The sequence below is a fragment of the Stenella coeruleoalba genome (assembly GCF_951394435.1).
Source record: "Stenella coeruleoalba genome assembly, chromosome: 3".
NCBI lineage: Eukaryota > Metazoa > Chordata > Mammalia > Artiodactyla > Delphinidae > Stenella > Stenella coeruleoalba.
The window spans coordinates 84,391,484-84,414,241 of NC_137148.1; positions in this window are offsets into that span (position 1 = coordinate 84,391,484).

Sequence of the window (22,758 nt, forward strand, 5' to 3'; positions counted from 1 at the left end):
TTCATTATTTCCTGCTTATGTCTAGTACTGTTTCTCCAGTAATTCCCATAACTTAAAGTTCCCTCCAATCTCAAACCATTCTTCCTTTTGATCCTAGGGATAGCTATATGGAGATCAAATCTAAGGATAAATTAATCTAATCAAAATCTATTTAATGGTTTTGCATTGCTTTTGGATTAAAGTAATGCAGCATCCATACTTTTTTAGGATTCCACAGTATCTCCCCAAACCACTTTTCTAATCATTTCCAAACAACTACATTATTCCAGTTAATCTTATTGAGTCACCAGTTCCTGAGGATTTGTTATAACTTGGCACTCTTATTCATACCACTTCCCATGCCTGCAGCAATTTTGCATATCAGTATTCTCTCCAACAACAAATATCCATCACAAATAATTCCTTCTTCCTCATACCTTCTTTGAACATTAGAACTAAACTTTCCCATTTTTGACTTCCAAGTGTCTAGTTATAACCTTTATGTGATATATTACTGCTGACCTGTCATACTGCTATTTTCACATATAGAACTTGTATCTCTTCTGTGTGAAATACAGGAATTATGTTACTTTTTATTTCCTCCTAGTTCTTAGTACATAGGCTATGCATAATAAAAATGTGCTTGATGAATTCCAAATGATTTACCATCAGTTCCAAATTCAGGCAATATTTGCTACCTTTGGTAGTTAAGCATATGATCTCATGATCAAGAGAACAGTTAATATCAGATAACTAACTTACAGAGAAATGTTATGCATGAGCTCATTAACTGTATGCTATAACTAGCCTTGCTTTATAATTGCTTAATTTACATCTCTTTTCTTCATTCAAAGTGGATCAGAGCAGAAGTACTGCCTTACCATTTATTTGGATTCCTAATCTGTTACTGTTTGAAACTAGAACATTGATGGACCCAGGGAATACATACACGTGCAGCCTAGTATATTATTGACTCTTTCTTTACCCCCAATGAGGAATTCTAACCCTCATTTAGGTTCCCTAGAGCCAATAACATTTATTGCAAGATAATCTCAGAAAGTTGACGTGAAGGAACAAAGAGGACTAGATAGGGAACAAGGAATAAATAGGAAATAGGATACATTATTGATTGATCACCCCTCTGAGCAACTAGGAATCTATTATGATGTGGAACCTCTCAAGAGTCATGTAGAATAACCACTTCAGGATGGTTCCTCTGAAAGCTGAGAGGCTGGAGCATTTATCCACTGACTTACATCCTTCATCGATTAGAGAGTACATTGGGAGTGTTAACACTTTCAAAATTCTAGGGACAGGCTGGACAAGCTTTCAGGAATTCCGTGGCCCAAAGGCAGAAAGCTGAGAGTGGGAAGGGTGTCTACAGTCACAGAATTTATTCACGGCAGCTTTAGCTAAAGTCAGATGTGACCCAAGGTGATGTGCTGTGGTTACCAGTAGTGTTGGCAATACCAAAATGACTTCAAGGTAGTTTGGGAAGCTCCTAAACAATCTTTTATGTGTATTTCCAAGATGCATCAGTTACCTGGTAGTATCCAACTTTGTAAACATTCTACTTTATCCTCACAGTTTATCACTCTGATTAAAGGAGACTGCTGGGTTTATGAAGCACTGAGTCACTTCAGCTATGCCCTGTGGTTAAAATTCTTTGTTAGGCACCTCTTCTGTTAGCTTATTGCTAATTAGCTCATGAAGAATAGTCGCCTGACATTGTCTGTATTTTCACTGAGAGTAATAAAATTTGCAACAAATCACTGTGTCCAACAACAGTAGCAATGGACTTGTGCTTGGTTGTGTCTACCAAAATATTGAAGTCATTTTGTGTCCCTATAGAGTTGAAAAAAAGTCTCTTCTTCCTTAGTGTTGCTCTTCCCTCACATAGCTACCAAAATATGGCTGCTTTTTATGATATTATGAATGTTAGCTCCAAGAAGGAAGGGAGGGAAGGAATTTTTCCCAAGAGGGAAGGAATTTTTCTTTATGTTCACTGCTATATTTCCAGCATATAGAAAAGTACATGGTATATATTAGGCACAATTTTTGAATGAATGAATGTCTTACAAAATTTTTAGTGGAATAGCTCCTTTATATTTTTGCTCACAGCCCTCTTTCTCCCCTTAGGCCCAGATATTAATCCATATTGGCAGGAGTGGGGGGGGGCAGGAAAGGAGGTATACCAAGACACAAATATGAGTAATACATATCATAATATTTACGCTCTGAAATTTACCATCCCTGGCATTAAAATGAAGAAAGCCTGCATAAGAAAATTAATCATATGTGGGCTGTGACCTTAATGTTTGAATTCCAGTGGTGGTGACTAGTGGGCATGAACAAAATCTGCATTTAAACCACATTTAATATTTATTTTTTGCCATACTTTGTGGCTCTGCTGCTTTATATTAAAAAAGGGAAAACTGCCTTTGTGGAGGAAAAGGTTCAAGTACTTTCTCCAAAAATTATTTTATTTTACTATAAATGGAATCATGTATTTTGTGAGCTTTAAGGACCACTGCAACCTCTGAAATTTGTTAAATGGAAAAACATAGGCCCCAAGCATAATTTATTTCTCCGTGGACATACCACTGAGATATAACATGATCCAGTTCCTAAGTTCCAATTTACTGCTTTTGTACTTCATATTTTTCCTTAAATTCTTAAAACTTTACCAAAAAAATAAACAATATAGAAGTTTTTTTCTTTTTCTATAAATTTATTTTATTTATTATTTTTGGTGTGTTGGGTCTTCGTTTCTGTACGTGGGCTTTCTCTAGTTGCAGAGAGCAGAGGCTACTCTTTTGTTGCAGTGCCTGGTTGCGGAGCACAGGCTCTAGGTGCAAGGGCTTCAGTAGTTGTGGCACCCGGGCTATAGAGCGCAGGCTAAGTAGTTGTGGCGCGCGGGCTTAGTTGCTCCACGGCATGTGAGATCTTCCCGGATCAGGGCTCAAACCCGTGTCCCCTGCATTGGCAGGCAGATTCTTAACCACTGTGCCACCAGGGAGGACCCAAGGAAGTTTTATTAAATAAGGAATATCAATTGATAAATCTATACTGATAGTCTAAAAACTGACTTAAAGATAAAGTTTAGGAGAATATGGATTCCATATACTGAGAGAACAATGATGTAGAATACTATTTGCTACTTTAGAAGCTTAGTTTTTCTTTCATATTTTTTTATCCTTGTGACTTTTGTTAAAATTGACTTTAAAAATTATGGAAATGAAGAACAGATTAGTGCTTGCCAGGGATTAGAGACATGGTAGAGAGGAGTGAGGTGGGGATGGCAGTAAAAGGACAATAGAGAAAAAAATCTTGGTGGTGATGGAATTTCTGTGTCTTGACTGTAATGTAAAAGTCCCAGCTCTGAGAATGTACTGTAGTTTGTAAGGCGCTGCCATTATTGGAACTGGGTAAAGGATATATAGTATCCCTCTTTATTAGTTGTTTACAACTTCATGTGAATTTGCAATTAGCTCAAAATAAAAATTTTAATTAAAATTGTGAACTTACTAAATACAGTGACAATCTGAAGTTTTATCATTTTGAGATTATGCTATAATAGAAATAAAAATGGAATCCAGAATATTAAAATTACTATGTATATAAAATGTTTGGGAAAAATACTGAATTTATTTATGGAAGTCAAGGTAGTTTATAGTAAAAATATAGTTTGATTTGTTGGGATAGTGTATTAAAATAGGAAGCCTAGGGCTGCCCTGCTATTGCAGTGATTGAGAGTCTGTCTGCCGATGCAGCGGACACGGGTTCGTGCCCCGATCCGGGAAGATCCCACATGCCGCGGAGCGGCTGGGCCCGTGAGCCATGGCCACTGAGCCTGCGCATCCGGAGCCTGGGCTCCGGAACGGGAGAGGCCACAACAGTGAGAAGCCCGCGTACCGCAAAACAAACAAACAACAAAAACAATAGGAAGCCTGATATTCTTATTACTAGTTTGGGATTTCCTATTTCCTTTTTTCAATTACCTATAGCTTTAATGTAAATCATGTGATCCTCATGTTAGTCTTTCTACAGAATTTCTTAGGTCAGTGTATATTTCAGTGGTTTTAATGTGTACATAAACAACGATATCATTTCATTTTTTTCTTGTTTTGCTATAAAGCCAGGACAAGAAAAACCAAAAAAATTATAATATTTCTCTGATATATCTATGTTATAAGTTAATTATTAATATTAAAATGTCACTCCTGCATTTTTGTAACACTATTTGACCTAGAACATCTTCCATGCCTAAATGACCGGTTCTGTAAAATGCGGGTGTGGGTTTGGGTGAAATCTATCACCTCTTCTTAATCTAAATGCAGTGACTTTCTAAGTTAGCTTCTTGTATAATTTCTCAAATGCTTAAGATTTCTGGAATACAGTGGAAGCTGCCAAAATGCACCAGACATGTGTCACACGTAAGTGGTAAGAAACACTCCTGGATGCGATTTAGAGAGTCTGAGAGACACATTTTTAAAATGCCTTGCATAGCAAAATGTTGTAATTATCTGAATTGTAGGTTTTCTATGATATCTTAGCAGCAATTACTGTGGGTTATGATGTGATATTTATATTCACAGAGAGTTAGGAGGCGTATCCTAGCATTGCATAGCTAACCCTTTTATTTATTTATGTATATTTATTTTCTGTGTCCAAATATAAAGGTAGAAGTATTACTTACTATTTGACTATGTTTTGTTTTTAAGAGTGAACATTTTCATCATTATATGTGGAGGGACAAAAAACCATGAAGAACAGATTCTTTATTCAAGATCTAGAAATAATTATCTTCTGAAGGAAAAAAAACTTTTTTTTTTTTTTTTTGCGGTACGTGGGCATCTCACTGTTGTGGCCTCTCCCGTTGCGGAGCACAGGCTCCGGATGCACAGGCTCAGCGGCCATGGCTCATGGGCCCAGCCGCTCCACGGCATGTGGGATCTTCCCAGACCGGGGCACGAACCTGTGTCCCCTGCATCGCCAGGCAGACTCTCAACCACTGCGCCACCAGGGAAGCCCAAAAAGGCATATTTTGAAGCAAAGAGATGTGCAATAAATTTTGAAAAAAGCGTTCTCATTCATATCCCTAAAGTGTAAAATCCTTTTGCCACTTTGTTCATTAAAAATGATTCTGAATATCTACTCAGTCTCTGGCCACTTCAGATTAGCTCTTTTCCATGTCAAGTGCTTACCTGCTGAAATGAGTACTTTTTCTTTACTTACGTAGTTTTTCTCTTTCCAGTGTCTCTCGTGTCCAGAGTACCTTCAGCTCTTTAGAAAGCTTCATATACTGTAACTATGCCATTTATGCTCTCCCCAGTTTAACCATTTTAAGAATAACAAGTCAAAACCTTCTTCCTCAGGTTTAGATATTGATTTTTTTTCTTCTGCCAAGAATGCTATTTATTCCAGATATACCACCCTTAGAATAACTTCCTCCCTAGACAATGATAATCTACAAGGCATAGAGATCAATATCAATTATCTCTATTCAGATGTGAATAATAAATCAGTGAGCCTTAAAACAAACAAAACAGGGGAACCTGTCTAAGGTAATAAAAAGATTGAAGAAATAGTGAATAAAAAATTTAAGGGAATTATCTATTATTTACTCAGAACATTTTTTTCTTTTTTTTAAAAAAATATAATTTATTTATTTATTTATTTTGGCTGTGTTGGGTCTTCATTGCTGTGTGTGGGCTTTCTCTAGTTGCAGCAAGCGGGGGCTACTCTTTGTTGCGGTGCATGGGCTTCTCATTGTGGTGGCTTCTCTTGTTGCGGAGCATGGGCTCTAGGTGCGCAGGCTTCAGTAGTTGTGGCACATGGGCTCAGTAGTTGTGGTGCATGGGCTTCAGTAGTTGTGGCACATGGGCTCAGTAGTTGTGGTGCACGGGCTTAGTTGCCGCGGCATGTGGGATCTTACCGGATTCTTAACCAGTGCATCACCAGGGAAGTCCTTTTTTTTCTTGATTAACGAATTATTCTTGGTGTATCTATGTGTTCGGATGAGCAGATAATCAGAAATGTTTCAAAAGGCAAAACAGCTACAATCACGGAAATACTACAGTTTACTGGCTGGAAAGTGAACAGTTGATATCTTTTAATAAATAACTTTAAATGGTAAGCGTCGTAATATCATTAAGCATTTTAAACAAAGAGACTGATTTCTTGTTTCATTTTATCTATAAACGGCCACATTTTATAGAAAGCCTGACTCTGAGGTAAGATTGTCCAAAGTGTGAACAATTATCTTGTTCTGTCCAAATATATTTTATTTAAAAGCATTTATTATTTTGCCATTAAAAATATTTCCAAGTATCTTGCCATCATTTTATTGGTCTGATTGCAGTTAAATTTGAAACAGTAAAACTTTGTAACACAAAGTGCCAATAGCGTGAAAAGTTTTCTTGATTTAAAAAAATTGGGTCCTTGTATTTATTACTATAAAATAGGGTAATCTGCAAACCCTGCTTGATTCAAGGTCCTGTGTAATTAAATTTAAGTTGTATTGGATGTCAAATATTACAAATTCAGTTTGCCTGGAAATGCAGCCTTATTTACCAACTAGCTATTTATTGAGTTAAACATAAAAATATTGAACACCTTTCTTCTAAGACTATTAAAGTGGTAATAAAATCTGAGAAAGCATCCTGATATCATGAACTTTGAGAGCACCTACTTACGGAGCAGATTAATTACAGAAGACAAGAGGCAGCATTTTCCGGAAGTGAAGCTGTAGGTAGTCTAACCACATTCACAGCTGAAAATGAATATTATCTAGAATTCATACTGATGTAATCATATTGAACTTTCTACTTCAAGTATGGGGTAAATAATTTGCATAGTTTCATGAATAGAAGAAACAGGAAATCCTCATTAGTCATTATAGAATTTCGTATCTTAAAAACCAAACAATAAATAGGACATTTGAATATTTTATGTTCTTTGAGCAAAGGTAACATTTAACAGAGCTTCCTAAGTCTTTTGGACCACTACCAGAATTCTTCAGTTTAACCAAATTTCTACCACCTGACAAAGTGCCATGGTAGCTGCTCAAATCACACGTGTCTGCTGTGAACGTCCTCAGTACAAACGAGATATTGCCAGTAATCAACTACTAATTTTTTTTTTTTTAACATCTTTATTGGGGTATAATTACTTTACAATGGTGTGTTAGTTTCTGCTTTATAACAAAGTGAATCAGTTATACATATACATATGTTCCCATATCTCTTCCCTCTTGCGTCTCCCTCCCTCCCACCCTCCCTATCCCACCCCTCCAGGCTGTCACAGAGCACCGAGCCAATATCCCCGTGCCATGCGGCTGCTTCCCTCTAGCTATCTACCTTACTACGTTTGTTAGTGTGTATATGTCCATGACTCTCTCTCGCCCCGTCACAGCTCACCCTTCCCCCTCCCCATAACCTCAAGTCCGTTCTCTAGGAGGTCTGCGTCTTTATTCCTGCCTTACCCCTAGGTTCTTCATGACATTTTTTTTTTCTTAAATTCCATATATATGTGTTAGCATACTGTATTTGTCTTTTTCTTTCTGACTTACTTCACTGTGTATGACAGACTCTAGGTCTATCCACCTCATTACAAATAGCTCAATTTCGTTTCTTTTTATGGCTGAGTAATATTCCATTGTATATATGTGCCACATCTTCTTTATCCATTCATCCGATGATGGGCACTTAGGTTGTTTCCATCTCCGGGCTATTGTAAATAGAGCTGCGATGAACATTTTGGTACATGACTCTTTTTGAATTTCGGTTTTCTCAGGGTATATGCCCAGTAGTGGGATTGCTGGGTCATATGGTAGTTCTATTTGTAGTTTTTTAAGGAACCTCCATACTGTTCTCCATAGTGGCTGAACCAATTCACATTCCCACCAGCAGTGCAAGAGGGTTCCCTTTTCTCCACACCCTCTCCAGCATTTATTGTTTCTAGATTTATTGATGATGGCCATTCTGACTGGTGTGAGATGATATCTCATTGTAGTTTTGATTTGCATTTCTCTAATGATTAATGATGTTGAGCATTCTTTCATGTGTTTGTTGGCAGTCTGTATATCTTCTTTGGAGAAATGTCTATTTAGGTCTTCTGCCCATTTTTGGATTGGGTTGTTTGTTTTTTTGTTGTTGAGCTGCATGAGCTGCTTGTAAATTTTGGAGATTAATCCTTTGTCAGTTGCTTCATTTGCAAATATTTTCTCCCATTCTGAGGGTTGTCTTTTGGTCTTGTTTATGGTTTCCTTTGCTGTGCAAAAGCTTTGAAGTTTCATTAGGTCCCATTTGTTTATTTTTGTTTTTATTTCCATTACTCTAGGGGGTGGGTCAGAAAGAATCTTGCTGTGATTTATGTCATAGAGTGTTCTGCCTATGTTTTCCTCTAATAGTTTGATAGTTTCTGGCCTTATATTTAGGTCTTTAATCCATTTTGAGCTTATTTTTGTGTATGGTGTTAGGGAGTGTTCTAATTTCATTCTTTTACATGTACCTGTCCAGTTTTCCCAGCACCATTTATTGAAGAGGCTGTCCTTTTTCCACTGTACATTCCTGCCACCTTTATCAAAGATAAGGTGTCCATATGTGCATGGGTTTATCTCTGGGCTTTCTATCCTGTTCCATTGATCTATCTTTCTGTTTTTGTGCCAGCACCATACTGTCTTGATAACTGTAGCTTTGTAGTATAGTCTGAAGTCAGGGAGCCTGATTCCTCCAGTTCCTTTTTTTGTTCTCAAGATTGCTTTGGCTATTCGGGGTCTTTTGTGTTTCCATACAAATTGCGAAATTTTTTGTTCTAGTTCTGTGAAAAATGCCAGTGGTAGTTTGATAGGGATTGCATTGAATCTATAGATTGCTTTGGGTAGTAGAGTCATTTTCACAATGTTGATTCTTCCAATCCAAGAACATGGTATATGTCTCCATCTATTTGTATCATCTTTAATTTCTTTCATCAGTGTCTTATAGTTTTCTGCATACAGGTCTTTTGTCTCCTTAGGTAGGTTTATTCCTAGATATTTTATTCTTTTTGTTGCAATGGTAAATGGGAGTGTTTTCTTGATTTCACTTTCAGATTTTTCATCATTAGTATATAGGAATGCCAGAGATTTCTGTGCATTAATTTTGTATCCTGCTACTTTACCAAATTCATTGATTAGCTCTAGTAGTTTTCTGGTAGCATCTTTAGGATTCTCTATGTATAGGATCATGTCATCTGCAAACAGTGACAGCTTTACTACTTCTTTTCCGATTTGTATTCCTTTTATTTCCTTCTCTTCTCTGATTGCTGTGGCTAAAACTTCCAAAACTATGTTGAATAAGAGTGGTGAGAGTGGGCACCCTTGTCTTGTTCCTGATCTTAGTGGAAATGCTTTCAGTTTTTCACCATTGAGGATGATGTTTGCTGTGGGCTTGTCGTATATGGCCTTTATTATGTTGAGGAAAGTTCCCTCTATGCCTACTTTCTGCAGGGTTTTTATCATAAATGGGTGTTGAATTTTGTCAAAAGCTTTCTCTGCATCTATTGAGATGATCATATGGTTTTTCTCCTTCAGTTTGTTAATATGGTTTATCACATTGATAGATTTGCGTATATTGAAGAATCCTTGCATTCCTGGAACAAACCCCACCTGATCATGGTGTATGATCCTTTTAATGTGCTGTTGGATTCTGTTTGCTAGTATTTTGTTGAGGATTTTTACATCTATGTTCATCAGTGATATTGGTCTGTAGTTTTCTTTCTTTGTGACATCCTTGCCTGGTTTTGGTATCAAGGTGATGGTGGCCTCGTAGAATGAGTTTGGGAGTGTTCCTCCCTCTGCTATATTTTGGAAGAGTTTGAGAAGGATAGGTGTTAGCTCTTCTCTAAATGTTTGATAGAATTCGCCTGTGAAGCCATCTGGTCCTGGGCTTTTCTTTGTTGGAAGATTTTTAATCACAGTTTCAATTTCAGTGCTTGTGATTGGTCTGTTCATATTTTCTATTTCTTCCTGGTTCAGTCTTGGCAGGTTGTGCATTTCTAAGAATTTGTCCATTTCTTCCAGATTGTCCATTTTATTGGCATAGAGTTGCTTGTAGTAATCTCTCATGATCTCTTTTATTTCTGCAGTGTCAGTTGTTACCTCTCCTTTTTCATTTCTAATTCTATTGATTTGAGTCTTCTCCCTTTTTTTCTTGATAAGTCTGGCTAGTGGTTTATCTATTTTGTTTATCTTCTCAAAGAACCAGCTTTTAGTTTCATTGATCTTTGCTATTGTTTCCTTCATTTCTTTTTCATTTATTTCTGATCTGATTTTTATGATTTCTTTCCTTCTGCTAGCTTTGGGGTTTTTTTGTTCTTCTTTCTCTAATTGCTTGAGGTGCAAGGTTAGGTTGTTTATTCTAGATGTTTCCTGCTTCTTAAGGTGGGCTTGTATTGCTATAAACTTCCCCCTTAGAACTGCTTTTGCTGCATCCCACAGGTTTTGGGTCGTTGTGTCTCCATTGTCATTTGTTTCTAGGTATTTTTTGATTTCCTCTTTGATTTCTTCAGTGATCACTTCATTATTAAGTAGTGTATTGTTTAGCCTCCATGTGTTTGTATTTTTTACAGATCTTTTCCTGTAATTGATATCTAGTCTCATGGCGTTGTGGTCAGAAAAGATACTTGATACAATTTCAATTTTCTTAAATTTGCCAAGGCTTGATTTGTGACCCAAGATATGATCTATCCTGGAGAATGTTCCGTGAGCACTTGAGAAAAATGTGTATTCTGTTGTTTTTGGATGGAGTGTCCTATAAATATCAATTAAGTCCATCTTGTTTAATGTATCATTTAAAGCTTGTGTTTCCTTATTTATTTTCATTTTGGATGATCTGTCCATGGGTGAAAGTGGGGTGTTTAAGTCCCCTACTATGAATGTGTTACTGTCAATTTCCCCTTTTATGGCTGTTAGTATTTGCCTTATGTATTGAGGTGCTCCTATGTTGGGTGCATAAATATTTACAATTGTTATATCTTCTTCTTGGATCGATCCCTTGATCATTATGTAGTGTCCTTCTTTGTCTCTTTTAATAGTCCTTATTTTAAAGTCTATTTTGTCTGATATGAGAATTGCTACTCCAGCTTTCTTTTGGTTTCCATTTGCATGGAATATCTTTTTCCATCCCCTTACTTTTAGTCTGTATGTGTCTCTAGGTCTGAAGTGGGTCTCTTGTAGACAGCATATGTAAGGGTCTTGTTTTTGTATCCATTCAGCTAATCTGTGTCTTTTGGTGGGAGCATTTAGTCCATTTACATTTAAGGTAATTATCGATATGTATGTTCCTATTCCCATTTTCTATATTGTTTTGGGTTCGTTATTATAGGTCTTTTCCTTCTCTTGTGTTTCTTGCCTAGAGAAGATCCTTTAGCATTTGTTGTAAAGCTGGTTTGGTGGTGCTGAACTCTCTCAGCTTTTGCTTGTCTGTAAAGGTTTTAATTTCTCCATCAAATCTGAATGAGATCCTTGCTGGGTAGAGTAGTCTTGGTTGCAGGTTTTTCTCCTTCATCACTTTCAGTATGTCCTGCCACTCCCTTCTAGCTTGTAGGGTTTCTGCTGAAAGATCAGCTGTTAACCTTATGGGGATTCCCTTATGTGTTATTTGTTGTTTTTCCCTTGCTGCTTTTAATATGCTTTCTTTGTATTTAATTTTTGACAGTTTGATTAATATGTGTCTTGGCGTATTTCTCCTTGTATTTATCCTGTATGGGACTCTCTGTGCTTCCTGGACTTGATTAACTATTTCCTTTCCCATATTAGGGAAGTTTTCAACTATAATCTCTTCAAATATTTTCTCAGTCCCTTTCTTTTTCTCTTCTTCTTCTGGAACCCCTATAATTCGAATGTTGGTGCGTTTAATGTTGTCCCAGAGGTCTCTGAGACTGTCCTCAGTTCTTTTCATTCTTTTTTCTTTATTCTGCTCTGCAGTAGTTATTTCCACTATTTTATCTTCCAGGTCACTTATCCGTTCTTCTGCCTCAGTTATTCTGCTATTGATCCCATCTAGAGTATTTTTAATTTCATTTATTGTGTTGTTCATCATTGCTTGTTTCATCTTTAGTTCTTCTAGGTCCTTGTTAACTGATTCTTGCATTTTGTCCATTCTATTGTCCATTCTATCTCCAAGATTTCGGATCAACCTTACTATCATTATTCTGAATTCTTTTTCAGGTAGACTGCCTATTTCCTCTTCATTTGTTAGGTCTGGTGCATTTTTATCTTGCTCCTTTATCTGCTGTGTGTTTTTCTGTTTTCTCATTTTGCTTATCTTACTGTGTTTGGGGTCTCCTTTTTGCAGGCTGCAGGTTCGTAGTTCCTCCTGTTTTTGATGTCTGTCTCCAGTGGCTAAGGTTGGTTCAGTGGGTTGTGTAGGCTTCCTGGTGGAGGGGACTAGTGCCTGTGTTGTGGTGGAAGAGGCTGGATCTTGTCTCTCTAGTGGGCAGGTTCACGTCTGGTGGTGTGTTTTGGGGTGTCTGTGGCCTTATTATGATTTTAGGCAGCCTCTCTGCTAATGGGTGGGGTTGTGTTCCTGTTTTGCTAGTTGTTTGGCACAGGTTGTCCAGCACTGTGGCTTGCTGGTCGTTGAGTGAAGCTGGGTGCTGGTGTTAAGATAGAGGTCTCTGGGAGATTTTCGCCGTTTGATATTATCTGGAGCTGGGAGGTCTCTTGTGAACCAGTGTCTTGAAGTTGGCTCTCCTACCTCAGAGGGAGAGCCCTGCCTCCTGGCTGGAGCACCAAGAGCCTTTCATCCACACGGCTCAGAATAAAAGGGAGAAAAAGTAGAGGGAATTAGTAGACGTATGAGGAAAGAAAGAAGGAAAGGAGGGAAGGAAGGAAGGAAGGAAGGAAGGAAGGAAGGAAGAAAGAAAGAAAGAAAGAAGCAAAGAAGGAAAGAAGGCAAGAAGGAACGAAAGGAGGGAGGGAGGGAGGGAGGAAGGAAGGAGGGAAAGAAGGAAAAACAAAAAGAAAGAAGATACAGTAAAAATAAAATAAAGTATAATAAAGTTATTGAATTAAAAAATTCTTAATTAGAAAAAAAAAAGGACGGATAGAACCTTAGGACAAATGTTGGAAGCAAAGCTGTACAGACAAAGTCTTACACAGAAGCGTACACATACACCCTCACAAAAAGAGGTAAAGGGGGAAAAATCATAAATCTTGCTGTCAGAGACCACCTCCTCAATTTGGGATGATTCGTTGTCTAAAGGAGGGAAGGAAGGAGGGAAGGAAGGAAGGAAGGAAGAAAGAAAGAAGCAAGGAAGGAAAGAAGGCAAGAAGGAACGAAAGGAGGGAGGGAGGAAGGAAGGAAGGAGGGAAAGAAGGGAAAACAGAAAGAAGATACAGTAAAAATAAAATAGAGTATAATAAAGTTATTGAATTAAAAAATTCTTAATTAGAAAAAAAAAAGGGACGGATAGAACCTTAGGACAAATGTTGGAAGCAAAGCTATATAGACAAAGTCTTACACAGAAGCGTACACATACACCCTCACAAAAAGAGGTAAAGGGGGAAAAATCATAAATCTTGCTGTCAGAGACCACCTCCTCAATTTGGGATGATTCGTTGTCTAAAGGAGGGAAGGAAGGAAGGAAAGAAAGAAAGAAAGAAAGGACGAAGGTAAAGTATAATAACGTTCTTAAAATTAAAATTGATTATTAAGAAAAAAAATTTTAAGAAAAAACCATGGACGGATAGAACCTAGGACAAATGGTGGAAGCAAGACTATACAGACAAGATCTCACACAGAAGCATACACATACACATTCACAAAAAGAGGAATAGGGAGAAAAATCATAGATCTTGCTCTCAAAGTCCACCTCCTTAATTTGGGATGATTGGCTGTCTATTCATGTATTCCACAGATGCAGGGTACATCAAGTTGATTGTGGAGCTTTAATCCGCTGCTTCTGAGGCTGCTGGGAGGGATTTCCCTTTCTCTTCTTTGTTCTCACAGCTCCCAGGGGCTCAGCTTTGGATTTGGCCCTGCCTCTGCGTGTAGGTCGCTGGAGGGCGTCTGTTTTTTGCTCAGACAGGACGGGGTTAAAGGAGCCGCTGATTCGGGGGTTCTGGCGTACGGAGGCCGGCGGCGGGGAGGGAGGGGCACGGAATGCGGGGCGGGCCTGCGGCGGCAAAGTCCGGCGTGACTCTGCACCAGCCCGAGGCCCGCCGTGCGCTCTCCCGGGGAAGTCGTCTCCGGATCCCGGGAACCCGGCAGTGGCGGGCTGCACAGGCTCCGCGGAAGAGGGGAGTGGAGAGCGACCTGCGCTCGCGCACAGGCCCCTTGGTGGCGGCAGCAGCAGCCCCAACGTCTCCCGCCCGCCTTGGGGTCCGCGCCTCCAGCCGCGGCTTGCGCCCGTCTCTGGAGTCAGCGCCCTCAGCCGCGGCTCGCGCCCGTCTCTGGGGTCCGCGCCCTCAGCCGCGGCTCGCGCCCGTCTCTGGGGTCCGCGCCCTCAGCCGCGGCTCGCGCCCGTCTCTGGGGTCCGCGCTTTCAGCCGCGGCTCGCGCCCGTCTCTGGGGTCCGCGCTTTCAGCCGCGGCTCGCGCCCGTCACTGGGGTTCGCGCTTTTAGCCGCGGCTCGCGCCCGTCTCTGGAGTTCCTTTAAGCAGCGTTCTTAAACCCCTCTCCTCACGCACCAGGAAACAAAGAGGGAAGAAAAAGTCTCTTGCCTCTTCGGCAGGTGCCGGCTTTTCCCCGGACTCCCTCCCGGCTAGCTGTGGTGCACTAACCCCTTCAGGCTATGTTCAAGCCGCCAACCCCAGTCCTCTCCCTGCGCTCCGTCCGAAACCGAAACCCTAGCCTCAGAGCCTCAGCTCGCAGCCCCGCCCGTCCCGGCGGGTGAGCAGACAAGCCTCTCGGGCTGGTGAGTGCCGGTCGGCACCGATCCTCTGTGCGGGAATCTCCCCGCTTTGCCCTCCGCACCCGTTGCTGTGCACTCCTCCGCGGCTTCGAAGCTCCCCCCTCCGCCTCCCGCAGTCTCCGCCCGCGAAGGGGCTTCCTAGTGTGTGGAAACTTTTCTTCCTTCACAGCTCCCTCCCACTGGTGCAGGTGCCGTCCCTATTCTTTTGTCTCTGTTTATTCTTTTTTCCTTTTGCCCTACCCAGGTACGTGGGGAGTTTCTTGCCTTTTGGGAGGTCTGAGGTCTTCTGCCAGCCTTCAGTAGGTGTTCTGCAGGAGTTGTTCCACGTGTAGATGTATTTCTGGTGTATCTGTGGAGAGGAAGGTGATCTCCGCGTCTTACTCTTCCGCCATCTTCCCCCAGAGCTCAACTACTAATTTAAGTTGGATTTTTATCTCATATGCTTTCCTTCAGCTCCCTTCCTTCTAACACAACCCTCTGAATAAATGTGTTGTTATGGCCAAGGTGGCTATGGCTCCCCACACCCTACATTTTCATGCTTGTTCCTTTGAACTATGAATGGAAACTTACTCTGAAACAACTACCTAACTAGCCAACTAACCAGGTGCTCCTCCAATGTCTATTCAAGTTCTTTGATTTTGAAATAGAAACACTCATCCAACAGTCAATGGAATAATAAGCATAGTAAAGTTGTACTTCAATGCTTCCTGGTCCAATAACTTTTTTTCCAGACTCATTATTGAATTTATAATCTTTCCTGAATGTCATGAAAGAGAACCTACATATTTAAACAAGCTAAAATAGAATGATTTTAAAAGTTTGTTGTGCTTACTTCTGACCAGCCTTAGCTCGTATTTTGCTGATATGGCCCTGACTATAGATTTGAGTGTGGATGCATTCCGTAAGCTACTTAGCACATCCTCATTCTTCCTCACTTGATTTTTCAGTGCTGTCTCTCATACCTGGGCATTTTCCTGTGATTCAGGAACAGTCAGGGAGAATGACTACCAAATGGGGACTTGAAAATAAAATTGGCTTTAAGCTATTACTTGTCTTCTTTCATGTCTAATGTCTTCTTTCATGTTCTAATGTTGTCATTGCCACAGAGGAAAAAGGCAAACTACCTGTGTGCACATCTGAAACATGACTTCAAGGCAAAGAACTAAAAATTAAATAGATCAATGAAAGGAAGGACACCTTGGACAAGGTCACTTAGATTTGATTAAATGTATTAAATTGTTTCATACTATTTTGTGGAATTTAACTTATCAAAGTCATTCCTTTGATCATCACGCTTAAAAAGTAAAAAATGTGCCATGAATACTTTTAACAAAATAATATTAAATCAGAAGCAGAAAAACTTTCAAGTCTAATTGGTCACTAGTAAACCTTGTTCTCTTTTGTAAGTAATGCATATCCTCTAAGTTCCTACCTAGCTCCTACGTGCAAGACACTTCTTTGCTCTTTAACTGCCATACAAGGGGGTGAAATTACCTCTGTCATATTATAAAACTAGGAACAACCATTCCCTATTTCCCAGCACCTACAATTCAAGTCTCATTTATGAATATTTCTTGATTTTATTCCCTTTTCTTTCCATTCCCAAGTTACTGGCTTAGTTTCTGCTCCAATTATGTAGCACTTGAATAACTGATTACCTTTCTAATAAATAATCATATCTCTATTTTTACTCTCTCACTTTTAATTCAATCCCTATGCCATTGTCACTATGGTCTTTCACATATATAGATGCTATTCAGTTTAAAAATCTTAATGGCTTACTTTAGCTTCAAAATAAAACCCTTTGAATGGCTGGGAGGATTTTCATGGTTGATTCCTGCTTACATGAGTCAGTTATGCCTCTCTCAATGCTTTTCTATGCATTTCATGACTCACTTATATTAAACATTTGAAGATTGTCTAATAATGTGAGTTAATATTTGGCTCCGTCTCCTTGGTGTTACTCCTAGTACCTTGAACAATGTATCCTTTCTCTTATCCTAGAGAATTTGTATTTATTCTTTTTTTTTAATTGAAGTATAGGTGACGTACAATATTATGTAAGTTACAGGTATATGATATAGTGATTCAAAATTTTTAAAGGTTATACTCCATTTATAGTTATAAAATATTGGCTATATTCCCATGTTGTACAATATATCCTTGTAGCTTATTTTACACACAATAGTTTGTACCTCTTAATCTCCTACTCTTATATTTACTCTCCCTGCTTCCCTCTGCCCCCTGGTAACCACTAGTTTGTTCTCTATATCTGTGAGTCGCTTCTTTTTTGTTATATTCACTAGTTTGTTATATTTTTTTAGATTCCACATGTAAGTGATATCTTACAGTATTTGTCTTTCTCAGTCTGACTTATTTCACTTAGCGTAATACCCTCCAGGTCCATCCATCCATTTGTTGCAAATGGCAAAATTTCATTCTTTCTTATGGCTTTCTTATGGCTGAATAGTATTCCATTGGATGGAGGTATATATATATGTATATAGATAGAGAGAGAGAGAGAGAGAGAGATACAGATACATACACACACATATACATACACCACATCTTCTTTATTCATTCATCTGTTGATGGATACTTAGGTTGCTTCCATATCTTGGCAATTGTAAATAGTGCTGCTATGAACATTGGGGTGCATGTATCTTTCCAAATTAGTGTTCTTGTTTTTGGATATATACTTGGGAGTGGAATTTCTGGGTCATATGGTAGTTCTATTTTTAGTTTTTCGAGAAACCTCCATAGTGTTTTCCACGGTGGTTGTACCAATTTACATTCCTACCAACAGCGTACAAGGGTTTCCATTTTTTATGACTCAGTTTTGTCAGGAAATGATTTCATCATTCCAGTCTTCAAGTCCTTCTCTTACTACTTCCCAAAGGACCCTGCACAAACATTTTTCTTGTCATTTATTCACACTAAAATATATCGTCTGTTTATTGTCAATTGTTTCAAAGTACCCACTGTCTCAGGGTTTAGCATAATGATTAGCATACAGCAGGCGCTCATCAAAAAGTAACAACCCACTAGGAAATAGACTTCAAGGTTGGCACCACGTATGTCTCATTCTTGATGAATTTCTTGTATATGTTCAGTGCTGGTATAGAGGGTGCTCAGTGATCTTTGAGTGAACACATGAATGAATGAATGAGGAAACTTTATTCATTCCATTTGTTTTATATTTTCTTGGATTCCTGTGTTAAGAATGTCTCTGACCAAACATTTTCTACAATTTATTTAAAATTTTAATACACATGAGCATAGGATATTTAATTTAAATATCCTTAATTTTAAATATATATCAGATCTTTATGCATACAAATTATTAATAACAGCAACAAAAACATTTATAACTCATAAAAATTATTATATTAGGACTTTTTCTCACACAATTGTTACACACTAATATCTTTTATCTGTGTTGCCTTGGTCAGACTAATACACACACACACATATATATGCAGATGTGCAGCATCTCTTGAATTTCTAATTTTTTCTATCTGTCTCTGTTTCACATTTATTAGAAATAGTAAAACAAAACTTAACATCACTACATGTTCTGAGAAGCCAAGCTCTCTACAGTTGTCATCCACATACCATTGAAAGATTAATATTAATTATTAATTTGAGACATTTATATAACAATTCTATACTAAGATACAGTTTACTTGATACCACATAATTCTATGCTTCCTCCTCACCGCTAGTTGAGTTTAGAACTGCAAGGTAATTAAAATTTTAAGCAGAACGAAAGTGATATAGGAAAATATCTAATCATGCCTAAAATAAGAATTGAGTGTTCTGAGGACAAACTGCACTATCTGAATTATCCATATCTTTGCAAAAAATTAAGTAGTTGGGAAAATCTATGGTAGCCATAGGCTATTGGTCAACTGTTTTCATCATCTTTCTAGATATTACCTGCAAGCAAGTGTGACATGAGGCAGAACAGAATGAAGCAATTGTTTTCACTGTCTTACCTACATTCTTCCTTCTCTTTAGAGGGAATGGGTTTCCTGTCTCTCTCTGTATAGGAATTTAAATACAGTTCTCACTGACCATGAGACCCAGGCTTAAAGCAGTCAGTAATTCTTTCTTGATGAGTGTGAACTCATTTGGTCCATTAACAAAGAGTGAATCCTAGAACACAGGTGGAATATATCCTAGAAAAATTTATTTTTCTACTGTATTAATGTTGCAAGCATGAGAACCTGAAGCTAAGGATAGATGAAGTAAGATACGATTGGGGTAGGCCCCACAAAGCACAGAATGCTGCCTATATAGACAAAGCAGAGCTGAGAGATGGACATGGGCAAATTGAGACCTAAATCAAGCCAGACTTGAAGCCAAAATTATCAGTGAGTTATAGTTGATATTAATTAGCCATAAGGTTTTTTTCTTGGCTTAAGCCAGATTAAGTTGGGTTTTATTTTGCTAAAATATATCTTGCCCTTTTTAATACCTAAATAATACACGTCTTTGCTTAGCCAAATTTATGAAAGTACCTTTCTTTATTCTATCCTATTATTTCTAAGTGTTGGAAGCCTGTATCATTATATCTACAGATGTTCTTTAACCTAGATTTCTGAAAGGACTGTTGTGGTTATTTTATTTTATTTTTTTTTGTCTAGCTCATCTTTTCTACTGGAAATCACTCTATATGTTTCACAGATGAGAAAACTGAGGTTAGAGAGATTAATTTATCTACCAGCAGCTGTTAAGTGATGGAACTGAGATTCTAAGACTGTAAACTTAGAGAACATGCCCTTTTAATTGCAGTGAAATACTTCTAATACAAATTTACATATGATATGTCCCAATGACTAAGTAGAGTAGACCTCAGGTGGGTACAGCAGAAATATAAGGAAGAGAGAGATGACTGTCCATTGACACTATTGCCAGGTCATTTCCATCCTGAAGCACCGAAGAGCTAGGCCAATTTTAGGTCAGATCTGAAGGCTCAAATCTGCTTCTAGAGAAATAAGCAGGCTGGTTAGGAAGACAGAGTTTGAAACTACTTTCTTTATCTCAGAATAGAGTCTAATATCCAATTCATCCCTTTCTGGTTGAAGTCCAAACCTTCTCGATATTCTTAAAACAATCCAACACTCCATGGCTCCTCTGGGCAGAGGATTTTTCAAGACTCTCCATCATTTTAATCTCTGAGCTGCAGCCAGGCTTGGCTTTGGAGGGCCACCCCTTGGTGCAGATGTGAAATGTGTGTTACCACAATATTTTCTAAGAATAGTGTCTACCAAAGATTGTTCTGTGGAAAAAGATCTTTGGAGGAAAAGGTTTGAGGAATTTGGGAAACACTGCATAGAATATCTTCATTTTGGAAAGTATAATGTGCATTAATAAATTAAAGGCTCTGAGATGTACTTTAAACATATTCATTTAACACATTTTTCCTAAATGAATTTAACAATAATATTTTCCTGTGAAATACTGATTAGCATTTTATGCTAAGAAACACTGACCCCAAAATCAATATAAAATTTTAAATCATAACACTTTTGTCATTTCTTGACATTTATTTCTTAATAAAATCACAAGCTCACACTCAGATGAGCAGAAAAGTTAAAGTACAAACATGAAATTAACATTTTAACATTCTTATTGTTCAGTGCTATGAAGTGCTATTGATTGTATTTGACAAAATTTGCATATTCTGTCATTAAAAGTCTAATTTGATCAATGCATACCTATATAAAATATCTATATTTGTTTTAAAGGTCACATAGTTGTCCTTCCAAATACCTAATACACAGTTGTTTATCATGACATGTTTGTCTGAGAAGTATCCATTTTCCTGGCAAAATAGCCTCGATTCAGAGTTCCAAGTTTTCCAAGCAGCAAGAACACTGAATACATATAATTAGAACAGTGTGAAAACCTAAGCTCAGTTATACTCCTCAGTGCCAGTTATATGCAGACCTTCCCAGGTTTCATTTTCATGAGCTCCATCCTGTTCATCTACTGTATCAAAAGAGGATTAAAACCTGAAAGATACTGAGAGTGGAACAGAACTGTGTGGAGGAAGCTCTCTGAGCACTTAACACTTGAGAATATTTGGCCCTGATAAAAATGATTGTCAGATTTTCTAGAAACCTTGAGTCTGGAGGTAGTGGACACCTGAGTTCACTTCTAATTGGAAAAAAGGTGAGGTAAAAAAATGGGCTTTTCTATTTGAATTTGTTTTAACTTTGGTCAATTAAATTATACTATCCTGTGGCTTGTCATTGTTTTACATACAAAGAAAGGAGATGTTAAGATGCTATGAGAATCCTATCATTTCTAATAATGATTGTAAAGCCAATATATAAATGCATTTTTATTAAATTTATAAACATAATTCTAAAACCACAAATATCTCATAATATGCTTGGACTAAAATTATGTCATATCTCCCCATGCTTATAGGGTCAATTTTAATCCCTAAGGGTACACAAGGGCATGCTGCCTCTACTAATAAAATAAAACCTACCTTTTCAGATGTTTAACACTTGAGGAGTATTTCTACAGATAAAGTGGCAAGAACAAGTGACATTACCTCTGTCACTCTGAATTTTATCTTCCCTTGAGGTCTTTTCATTTTTCTCTGCCATTAGCAAGCATTACTACCTGGGACCTACAACTCACCCTTTAACCATCTGTCCCAAGTAGTACCCCAAAACTGCTTTGTTTAATAGGAGATACCTGAAACTTCTGAAGGACTGCATTGAAGACAGCAAAGAAAAAAGTAGGCTTTAGGCACAAGTCATATATATATTTAAAATAGACGGATTCCAAAACTTACCATATCAAGCTTGCTCCCTAGATACATAAGGGCCACCCAAATTCAACTTACTCTCTAGGTCAAACATTTCTATGGTAAGCTTTCAGTTGTGACGTGAACTTAGAGTTCTCTTGCCCAGATTCTGTCCAAATCTGAGCCTATCTTCACATCTAGGATGTTATCCTGATGTGTACTAATCAGGATTTACTTCCCAGCTATCTTCATGATTTTGGAAGATTGTATTATTCTCCTCATATATTCTTCCTGTGAAAGAATTTAATTTTCCCACCCTGCTGATGTCAAGTCTGGCTATGTGACCGTGTAGCTTATAGTGCTCTACCCTGGGAGGATAATGCTTGGCCACTCCAGTGATATCAGTTTTGTCCATGTGACTTGCTTAGGCCAGTACAATTTGAATGGAAGGGATACTTGCCACTTCCCAACAAGGTATCTAAGAGTCATCAATTCCTTTCATCATTTGTGTTTAACAATGATGTAGATAAGATTATTCTAAAGCTCTTGGTCCCAGAGTGAAAAATGTGCAGCTGACCAATGATAAATATATAATATGAGGGAGAAAACAAAATTATGTATTATTAAATTCCACTACAGTTTTTAGGGTCATTTGTTAGTTACCACAGTATAACATCTTAATCAGACCAATACCATGCTCAAGGCCAAGGGAGGCAGTTTCTACCTTGGAGGCTGTCATTTCAGACTTTTACAATGTATTTTACATTTCCATTATAAGAAGCTTATGTGCTATTTCTTCTTCATAATATTAGAACAATAATAATAACTTGCTTTTATGGTATATAAGACTGGTATAATGATAAATGAGAAAATACTGTTAGTGCTCTTTACATTCCACAATCCTTAATAAACATTTTAATAGTCATAAGAATAATTGTAGGTCAAAAATATTACATTTTAACATGATAACACATTGATTTCACAATTAAATCATAAGTTTTGTTTGTAGAAGGCAAAAATATCCACTGAAGGAACTAACAGATCATTTTGAGGAATATCAGCTTAGGAGCAGAACTGGAAAGCCTCCTGGCTGCCCTGAACGTCCTACCCTTG